The sequence below is a fragment of the Triticum urartu genome, chromosome 2 (genome assembly GCF_003073215.2).
Source record: "Triticum urartu cultivar G1812 chromosome 2, Tu2.1, whole genome shotgun sequence".
In the NCBI taxonomy this organism is placed as follows: domain Eukaryota; kingdom Viridiplantae; phylum Streptophyta; class Magnoliopsida; order Poales; family Poaceae; genus Triticum; species Triticum urartu.
In genome coordinates this window covers 227,542,158-227,553,263 of record NC_053023.1, presented here as the reverse complement: position 1 = coordinate 227,553,263, position 11,106 = coordinate 227,542,158, and the positions used below count along the sequence as shown (strand labels likewise).

The 11,106-nt window shown below is 43.1% G+C and overlaps 1 long non-coding RNA gene across 1 annotated transcript; it reads right to left on the bottom strand.

Annotated features, from left to right (window-relative positions):
• Positions 1–7,882: 7,882 nt before the first annotated feature.
• Positions 7,883–8,409, bottom strand: LOC125541445. Its single transcript, XR_007297530.1, has 3 exons — positions 8,193–8,409; positions 8,055–8,128; positions 7,883–7,953 (listed from the first exon to the last, which is right to left on the bottom strand). It is a non-coding gene; the product is annotated as an uncharacterized LOC125541445 (long non-coding RNA).
• Positions 8,410–11,106: the final 2,697 nt, after the last annotated feature.

The following is an 11,106-nucleotide window of genomic DNA, read 5'->3' as shown; positions in this document are numbered from 1 at the left end:
GCACTGAGACATGGACATGCCCATACAGAGGACACCTAAACACCACCGAAGTCCCTCTGCATCTCGAGGAGCACAATGTTGGCCATACAGGGTGCCATCGCCCGTAGGGCCAGCTCCTAGTCGATGGGAGCCAGCTTGTCAAAGATGGTGTCCAATGGCACGAATGGATTTCGGTGATGGAGCCCTGAGAGGATTCGCCTGGCAACACTGACGGCAGCCTGCAACCCCTCCTTGTCCAGCTCCGGCCCCACCATCGGGCGGAGATGGCTCAGCTCCTCAGAGATATAGGTGAAGAAGGAGACCAGGTCAGGAAGTCGTAGCTCGTTTTAGTCGATGGGGTGGTCGAATGGGTTTAGCCCGATGCTAGGCATAGTCGCGCTGGCATGACGGTAGGCATCATGCAGCCGCAACACGTGCATGGCAACATGGTCCACCAAGTGGCTGAGGCGATCCCGAACCTCGTCACGATTGGCCCGCTCGCGCTCCAGCCGGCTGGCCTGACCGCCTATCGTATCTCCCGCTGCAGCAACGCTGCCAACGCCTTGAGCATCTTTGTGGTGGACGCCTGCCGCTTTTGAAGCTCCGTGAACTCCTACACATAAAGGAGGAGCATGGCACTCTTCTCCTCCTTGAGCACACGGAGCTCCACGTCCTTGGCCCTGAGCTCTGCATCCTTGGCCTGCAGCTCCTGTGTGAGGCGCCTCACCTCAGACTCCATGATCTTGTGCGCCGCCATGGAACCAGGTAGAAGCAATGGGGAGAGGTAGCAAAGGGGGCCAAACGACTGAAAGGCAATGAAATCTAGCGGGAATGTGGACGGAGCCAGCCGAGGAGTGGGGTGAATCTTTTGGTTTTCACCATGGGAAAACACCAGTCGACGACTTTTCACATCAGGGAACAGTGGGTTTTACAAGCGGAGTCATTGTGACTAATTGCTGCCATGCCTGCTCCCGTCAATCAAAAAAATTAAAATTCCTACCACACCTGCTCCCATCAATCAAAAAATTAAAAATCCGACCGCGCCTGCCGCACCCAAAGACCAGAGCAACGCTGGGGTCCATATTTAAATTTACCTACCGGCAAGGAGATAGAAAAGGGGTGAAAAAAGAAATGTGGCGGCAACCTAGCTAATCGGTCGCACTAGCCCAACTAGCTAGCCACTGTGCTTCATTGGTGTACTCCGCTGGGAAGGTGGTCTTTCGTGATTTGATGACTCATTTAATTGCTTCGGCGCTACGGCCAAGGAGGACCCAGACAACGAGCGGTCGGGCATCCCACGTCACGGCAAGGAAGAAAATATGCGTGCACCTCCCGGGAGGACACCGAAACCACGCGATAGTGTGTGCCACGTCCCGGCAGGAGGAAAAATGTGTGTGTAAAAATATAGTGTATTAGACGTACTACCTATGGTTCAACCTTGGGCCCAGCCAGTCGGTCAAAAACACCCCACTAGCCACATAGCTTCATCATGCTAATGTGGCATGGAGGATAGGTGTGGTTGGCTCCGTCTCGACCAGCCACAACGTCTCTTGTTCTAGTCGATTCTTCTATTTTCCAAGCTTTTTTAGTTATAATAACACCACGGCACGCTAGCGCCGCTCTTCGTGTGTGACCATGCGTCTAATGGTTAGACGATGGAGAGGAGAGAGAGATCGCATACCTGGGACCCAGCAGTAAGTGATTCAACGGTCATGCACGTGTTAACGAACCACTCCCTCTACTCTACTCAACGTATTACTATATAAAATCAAGTTATGGGACAAATCCAACAATCGTTGTTGTTTCGGAATATCGACTTATGCTTTGTAGTCCAGGTTGCCAGTTCGAATCTCGTCTTTCAGATTTGTTAGTTTTAGGTCCAAATTTGACCAATGACCCCGTGTGTTGTTCCAATATTTCAGTGTAGGATGTTTTTTTGAACAAACACTTTGCGCAGTTAGACAAGTAATGGCACGAGTTACACATATTTTGCAAGTTTAGGAACAAAACTGACAGCAGCATAGAATATCACATCCACCCCGCGGCTTAGATGCTATGGTGATATGAGTTTTTACGTCGTTGGAACTGAGATCCAATGGCTTGGGAGTAGTCTTTGTAATTATGTGCAATTTCGAAACTCTCCAAGGTTTTTGTTTGCAAATAAAACATTCAGGCCTCGTGTTTTCCGCTGCATCTTGGATCCAATGGCTCCCAGTTGCTCATATTAGGTGCTCCCTGTAGCTTAATTGGCCGCTACGGTGATACAAGTATCTAGGTCGTATGATGTGTGGTCACATGCCACATGCGTAGTACTTGTACTTTCTGCGCAATTCCCAAACTCTCTTAGGCGTATATTGCAAAAACATTGAAACCACCTACTGTGAGCCGTTAGATCTCCGGGAATTCATATCACCATAGAATCTATGGTGCGGGAGTACCTCATACTCTCCCGTGCGAGAAAACATCATGTGGTCTCGCAGCTTGGATGCTACAGTGATACGAGCTTCGAGGTCATTCGATCTGAGATCCAATGGCATCTGAGCAATCTTTGTGCTTGTAAGCAGTGGTCGAACTCTTTGGGGGCTTTTTTGCAAAAAACATTCAAACAACCGAGGAGTTGTTGGATCACAGATCCAACGTCTCTAAACAACTGGTATCACCAAAGCATCTAACGTGTGGTAGCACATGATATTCTTACGTACAAGAGAATATGAGGTCCTCCTTCATCTTAGATGCTACGGTGATACGATCTTCAAGGTCGTTGGATATGGGATCCAAGGGCATCCGAGTAGTTTTTGTACAAATTGTGTGCAATTCTCAAACTCATTAAGGTTTCCTGTAAAAAATATTAAGACATCCAGTGAGATGCTATATCTCAGATCTACAAGCTCCAAGCAACTCATATCGGCATATAGCATCTAAGGTGTGGGGGCACATGATATTTTCCCGTGGAGGGGGTGCACAACGAATCATTGTTCGGGAGGGTGGGACAAATATAATGTTCAAATAATATAATCTAAACAATCCTAAATAGAGCTTCACAATTTTATCTAAGGTCGAGGGGTTAACCCCCTACATTATACATAGCTCCGCGTAAACACAACATTTGCTTGTATGTAGTACTAGACTTAATATTCATGTTTTCGTTTCCTGTTGATTTTAAATATTGAATTGTGGACCATGCATGTCTTACATTTTACTCCCTTTGTTCCTAAATATTAGTCTTTTTAGAGATTTCAAATGGACTGCCACATACGGATTAGACATATTTTAGTGTGTAGATTCACTCATTTTGCTCTATATGTAGTCACTTGTTGAAATCTCTAAAAGACAAGTATTTAGGAACAGAGGGAGTATTTTTGAATTTGTGTCATACATGCATGGTTTGGAAAATCAGATGCACTATACTTACTGCATTATTGTTGTATTCGTGTGTGTGTGTGTGGTTATATGCTTGATACATACAAAGTTTTATCACCACCATACCGTTCATCTTTTAAATTTGAATTTGCAATGAAAAACTTACTAGGGATACCATGAAATGTGAAATACACGTTGAGATCACTATATCACAAACTCACTCTAATTCAAGAACTCATCATAAATCATTTACCACGTTGATATTACTATTTGCAAGGAAAATACGAGCATTGTAATACATATAGATTCATCAGCAATTTAAAAGATTACTTTCGGATTCTCGAATGGTAACACCCAACGGCGTACCAACCAGACCCTGGCTCGTGTTGATCCTAAAAAAACCCGGGCTCGTGTACTTCTGGTGGCGTGCGTGGTACGCACATTAGCCAATCCCAACCAGTCGAGCCTCTGCGTTTCAAGTCAAAATATCTAGCGGCCAGAATTCCAGCCCTGGGAAATTCCCCTCATGTCCCCAGTCCATCATCACTACTGATGAACAATGGAGGGATGCTTTAGTAACTAGACAACGTTACCTACCGTGCCGAGCACGGTTCAATTCCCTCAGTCGCTGCTACCCAAGGTCACCCGTCAACTCCATTGCCTTGTACTAATAGGAGTACTACACCAGGATGAGCACAGAATTGAGCCCCGTTTGTTCGTGCCTAGTACTTGAGTTAATATATCAGACAATGCACTAGTACGGAGGGATTATCCTTTTAATCTGCATACATAACTTGTCTGAAGTCTAAATAAGCAAAATGCACTGGTACGCGTTGGTGCTATACAAACGGTTTTAACCCCTTTCCTCGACGGCATTTGGGACCGTCGCCAAGTGAATGTAGGCCATAGGGGTTCTTCCCACATGACCCATAAACCGTCGGGGACATGGAGCAATGATCCAAAGGCCTTCCAAAATGTAATCGTGTGCGATGCAGCACACACTAAATTCTTTCGCACTTGTGGGATCGGTGATTAAACATTTCTAATGACATAGTGAAACCAAACGCTGTGTCATGATGAACCGTTTGGGAAACAGTATGTAAGGCACACAGGCCAACATATGAACTGTGTGCGATTTGTGCCCCATCACACATGAGTTTTCTGCGTAACCCGTCTGCCATGCAAGACTCCATCGCACATGTTTACCAACAATTACTGTATGCGATAATGTTCTATCACAAATGGTTCAAGAGCCCCTTCGCACACATACAAGTGTTGTAGACCGTTTGTGATTTTTTGTGTATCAGCACCGGTTGCGGCAAGAGTGACGTGTGCTTTTTGTTTGGGATCCCACACGTTTCCTGAAAAAATTACGACTAGGATTGTATTTTACATTGGGCATGGTTTACTTCGAGTTCTCGTGTGTGATAACGCGATATAACAAACGGTTCCGGAGACCCTACACACACGTAGTAGCGCTGCAAATTGTTTGCGATCTGTTGCGTATCACCGATGGTCCGCTACGATTGACGTATGCTTTCTGATGTGGATCGCACACACTCATTTAGTTGAACCATGTGCGGAGCAGTTGCTAGGTTAAAACAAAAATATCCCATTTTGAATCGGCATTAGCACTAGCTGCACCATGTGCGGAGCAGTTGCTAGGTTAAAACAAAAAAAATCCCACTCCAGCAAAAAGTACAGCAAGTCCATTGGCCGAAGACCTATCCCAACTACAGAGACGGCCAATTCCTGCAGATTGGAACCCCATTCCATTTATTCCCAGTTTAAAAGACAATGCTTTCAATGTTGTTAGGGACTACGTGCATATATTCCCATCATGGGAAGATTATTGTGAAGACAAACACCATTTTCACATCTTCCTGTCCAACTTACATGTAAGTGCTATTATTCATGGTTATTATTTTCCTGTTTTCTGCTAATTGAACACATGAATGATTTACATTACATTGTTGTAACTAGGCGAGGGTCAATCTGGATAGTCATGACGAGCAAAGCTTGCTTGTGCTTTTCAAGGAAGCATTGCAGCAGTATTGGTGTTACCTGAGGAAATCATACTTTGATGGCAAGTCTATAAATGAATTTCCGGTGAAGTCTCATGTGCTAAATTTAGAAGACATTGAATGGAAAAACCTTTTTATGCACTGGTCTCGTTCCCAGGATGAGGTACTATCTATGAAATCACATGAAAATTTGAACTTCTAATTTTTCACATGTGCCTTACGGATCTTTTTTGCAGGAAATCTGCTCGAAAAAGAATTCCGGTTTGACAAGAACGACAAGATATCGCAAATATGCTACCCGCTGCTTTGCTCTTGTTAGTACCTGTTGTCCTATATCACTGTACTTGCATACATACCTGGTTCATTATGTGACAGCAGTATGCATGATAGCTTTCTTATCAATTGTTCACTCCAAATTATCTAATCTTTATGAATGGTTACATTAGTGTAGAATATATCCAATGCCAATGTTTTTTTAGCTCTGCATTATTCTTGTAAGTACATACTGTCCTTTATCACACTACACCACAACACTGATGTAGGGACAAAAAAACTGCCGGGAGAAAGCACTTTATAGGGCAGACAAACTGCCGGGACAGGTTTTCTCCCAGCAGATAGAACCGCCACGAGAACGGCTGCCGGGGATTACTTCTCCCGACAGATAATTTTTTCCCGGCAGTTGCATTGCCGGTGCCCATCTATGCCGGCAGTCCACTTTCTCCCGACAGATTGGTCAAGGCACGTGTAACATCAATTATCGGCAGTCTTGCTGCCTGCAGAAGCTCATTTTCCTGGCAGTTCTTACGCCAGCACATAGATTTCACTTCCTATTTTTTTAGGCATCCCTTATGTAATATCCATTCATTCTGTTCAAACCATCAGTACATACCACACGATTTATACACACATTTCACTCAAAGTAACATGTCTCATCCATACACTTCAATCAGAGTAGAATGTAGCCCTCACCCAGAACCTTAAAGCTGATTCGATAAATTAACATAACAACCATATGTATAAGTTGGTCGCGCCACAAAAGGTACAATACATCATGTTTCTAAATGTTGCCACAAAAGGAGTACATATGTTTCTAGGGTGTGTCACACAAGCAAAATGAGCATATACTGGCTTAACAACCAGCAAAATGAGCAGAGCAAGTGTCATAATCACTCTACGAACTTAATTATAGGTCTACCAAATCTTCACTAGCTTGAAGATCTTCCAAATATCCCAACTCTTCAGCAGATTGAAGATCTTCGAAAGCTCCATCAACTCTGTAGGGAAATATGCAACAAACAGAAAACTCAAAATGGAGCTCTTGTTTCAGATTTTAAATTAGCACATTAAAGATTTTGACATGCTTCAGTTTTTAACTCGTCGGCATAAATAAAACTCTTCTAAATTTGCAGCATCTCATCATCACATCAAGCAAGGTTACATCAATAGATCAAGAAAGATTTGTTTGAAGTACACATAAACAAATCTTCATGTGCAAATAAGCAAAACAAAAAGCTGTACAATGAACTTGCAAAAGCTGCTTAGTCTAAAAAAATACAACTTACTAGTGAAAGCTATGACTAAACCTGAGTTAAAGATGTATCTCTGGAGTTAATGTAGTACTCTGAGTTCGAATCTTTTTTTGCACCGAGTTAAACTCAACAAATAGGCAAAACTCTATACAGTACTATATTGAACAAATAGTTAAAACTGTGTACAAATAGGCAAAAGTCTGTACTATAAACAGCATAGTAGTATACAAGTAGGCAAAACTCTGTACTATACATCGTACAGTAGTACAAATAGGCAACCCTCTGTACAAATAGGCAGGGGCAGGCCATTGGTTATTGGTTTCTCTATATCATAGGAAAAAAGAAACTCATGAAATAACCATTGGTTACAGATTTCTCTGTCTATCTCATGCATCTTAGCTTGTTTTTAATAGAGTTCATTGAAGAGAATATACCCTCTAGCAGACTAGCAAGCCAAAACTGGTATGAGGATCAGTTTTATACGCCAAAACAAGTCTGAAATTCTGTACTGTATAGTAGAGTTTAACACTGAGTTCTAACTCACAGTCAAAAATCTTTCATGTTCAAATAGGCAAAACATGCTCAGTTTGAATCTTTCCTTTTTTACTAAGATAAACATTTGTACTGAGTCTCCAGGAATGACGTAAAAGATTTCAACACAGTAGTTACTCTATGAAATATTTTTATTTTGTAAACTTCAGTACTGTACAGAGTCGAGTGCATGAAATTTCTTGGAAACATACAAACATAAAAACAAAATATGATTATGTCGCCTACCACTCTACCTCAACGACCCAGCTAGCATGCTAGAATAAGATTCGATCTCAAAGAAACATGCATATTACCTCAGCTTGCTTGTGGTCGCATTCCTGCTTTCGTCATGGACTTTTCCACTTCCAACTGCATACATAGAAACGAAAGCTTCTTAAGCAATCAACCATGATAGTAATTGTTAAGTTCAATCATAAGAACAAAACCTCACATGCTTGTATGGCCATGCGATACATCACATCGCTTCCCATTAGCCAATACTTCAGTTTGTCATCCACAACATAGTACATCTGCTTTCAAGCAACTGTAAATGGAGAGTGTAAGGGTGATGTATTAGATAAAGGGGAAAGTTATACTACAAGTCATCAAGAGATAAAGGGGCAAGTTATACCAGAAATCATACACATTGTGCATTCTAGTGCTTTTTTTCCTTCTTCCCCTTCGTTTCTTGATCCAACTCATGGTCTAAACATGGAAAATAGTTACTTGGCTATCATCCATTTAACTAACAGTCTATATACATAGACACCTTCATGCTCTTCAATGCCGTCACTTGGCATGTCATCAACATCTCTAGTCGTTTGGGACCTAAGAACTCGAGCATCTCATCGTAATCATCTAGGTCGATCTCCTCTTGAACATCATCAGGTTGAACCTCATCATGGTCACTAAGATTGAGCATCTCATCGTAATCCCCATCCCACTCTTATCCATTCTTGACCAATTTCACTAAGATTGCCTAACATGAGAAAGAAAGAATACTTCTATTAAGGAAAAAAATCTAGTAAAAAAAATGCATATCGTCCGTATCTAGTATAGGCAACAAGAAATACAATACGGAGAAGGAATGTCATCACACAACAGAATATAATTAACTGAAACATGTCATTTCAGAAAATACAATAACCAAAATAGCAGTAAGAATGTCATCATCTATATCATAAAAGCATAGCACCTATTCTGCCCACATATGGTATTTCACAAAACACAAACAAAGATGGTAGTAGGTGCATCAACTAAACAAACAAACACTTAAAATAATTAGCTTTGTTTCATCTCAAATTAAAATGACCTCCAAAGCTCAACTAAACAGTCAGGTGTCAACCAATTTAATTACGGTATGCACTTGTTAATCACCAACAGTACATGTCCTTTGATCTAAAGGGCTACTAACAGTAGTAGTTATTGTTTTTAGACAACCAAACAACCTTCAAACCTGTCTGGTTCATGGTTTTTTCGCCGTTATCATATCAAAGCAATTACAAACTGTTGATTTGTTCTAACTGCCGGAATAGTTTAGTGCTGAAGTACAGGAGGGCACATTCAGAACAAAAAAAGGGCACAAAAATTACAACATCTCACCTGTCAAATGAAGTATAGGAGATAGTGAAGTCCATAGAAAGGATGTTGAGGAGAGGGTCGACGGCCTGCTGCTTCGGGGGTGCGTGTGGAGGAGGCGGACCCGCGGCTTGGTGCTTGGTGAAGCTTTTGGGGAGGCCTGCTCGAGGAGTAAGTGCATGAGTAGGTTGGTGGCGAGGATGGTGGCCGCCGGTGGGGTGGCTCGGCAACGACGGTGCTGCTCTGTGTCAATCGGGTGCTCGGCAGTGCCGCTATGGAGTGAGGCGACGACAGTAGTGGACAGTAGTGGTCGGCAGCAGTGGGTTAGTTGTTGGGGGCGGCGGAGGGGCTGCCGTGATGGAGGGCGACGGCGGAAGTTCTCGGTTGGAGAGCTGCCGTCGGTGGTAGGATGGTTGGGGGCGGAGGCCTTGCAGTCCTGTGGAGGGTCTCGATTTGTGGGCGACAGAGGGGTTGCGGTGGTGAGGGGCTATGCCAGCGGTGGACTGAGTGGAAGGCGGCCGTGCGGCGGTGGTGGGAAGCTTTGGGGGCGGCAGCGCGCGACGGCAGTGGGAAGATTTGGGGGCGGCAGTGCGCGGCGGCGGTGGGAAGGTTTAGTGGCGGCGGCGGTCTGGTGGAGGGGATTGCGTGTGGATTTGGGGGCGGAGATGCAGTCTGATCTTTTATTTTTTCTAGGGTTATGCGGTCTGGTGGAGCAGGACTACAGGAGGGCTGGCGCGTCTATTTCTTCTTGGGCCTAAAATTCCGCCAAAGTCGCGCGCTCTTTTTTTCTCGTTGGCGCGCGCTTAGGGCCTACTTTTGGGTCTCACGGCAAAGGTGGTCTCCGGCAGACTATGGGCCGAAATTTAGTTCTCCCGGCAGTTTTTGGGCCGTAAAATGTACCGGCAGTTACAGCGCCGTTGTTGCTCAAGTTCTCCCGGCAGTTCATATGCCCTAATGTGATTTTAGCGGCAGAAACTAATGTCCCGGCAGATAGTTTGCCCTTAGATAGGTTTTTCTCCTGGCAGTTAACTGCCCCCAATCAAGTGTTGTGGTGTAGTGTCAGTGTACTTATAATTACAGGTAGTTGTTCATGTACCATCACTCTGTAGCTTATTTTCCTTTGCCCTCCATTTTCTACACATCAGATCTATATTTACTCTTACCATAAGGTTGGTACTGAAGAAGTTTAGCTGTGCATTGCTCTTGGCTGTACCTTTTGCCTGTATCGCTGCACTTACATTTATAGCTACTTGGTTATGTAGCATCACTCTTCATCTTATCTTAAATATTCTCCATTTTTCGTATATTATCACATCTATATTTACTCTTAACAAAATGTAGAATAAAGGCAATGCTTTTGAAGAAGATTCTGTGGTAAACTTCTTGAATTGCACCCCCATCAGCATGGACAAGGCCTTTATAGAGCCTGTCTTCACCAATAATGTAAGTTTGTCCATCTCAAGCCTTCAAACTTTGTTGTATATATTTGGTTAGGCATGACTGCAACAGCTGTTTATTTTTGGTGTTTGCATCAAATTGCTTGTTTAAAGTTTATTATGTAGTTCATAAACAAAAGTTTGTCCTTTCTCAATTTAAGTTTTCAGTTGTACAACCAACTTCCTTCTTCATACCATGTAAATTAAACTATACAGAGCAAGTGATCTTCTTTTGCACTGCATGTATGCTTCTGTTCTTCATCCGTAATCCAGTGGTGTGGTGAACCTACCCACTACAGCACAATGTCATATTCTGCAATGTCCTAACTATGAACAATGTCATATCATTCTACTATTATTTAAACCGTCTCTTTATTTGCCAATCTGAAATGGTATAAATTGACAGCACACTAACCATTGATACTTATGAGTTCTTGATCTGTAATCCGGTGGTGTCGTGAAGCTGCCAACTCCTTCACAATGTCATTTCCTGCCATGTCTTGACCTGAACAATACCATATTGTGTTAATGCAAATTTAAACTGTGTCACTTTATTCATCAGTAAGAAATGTGATGAATTGTCAGCACTGATACTTTTATGTGCAAAACCTGTCATCTGCCTGCTTGTTTATCTTTCAAAGTGAGGAAGATATAAGTGTTGAACAAGCG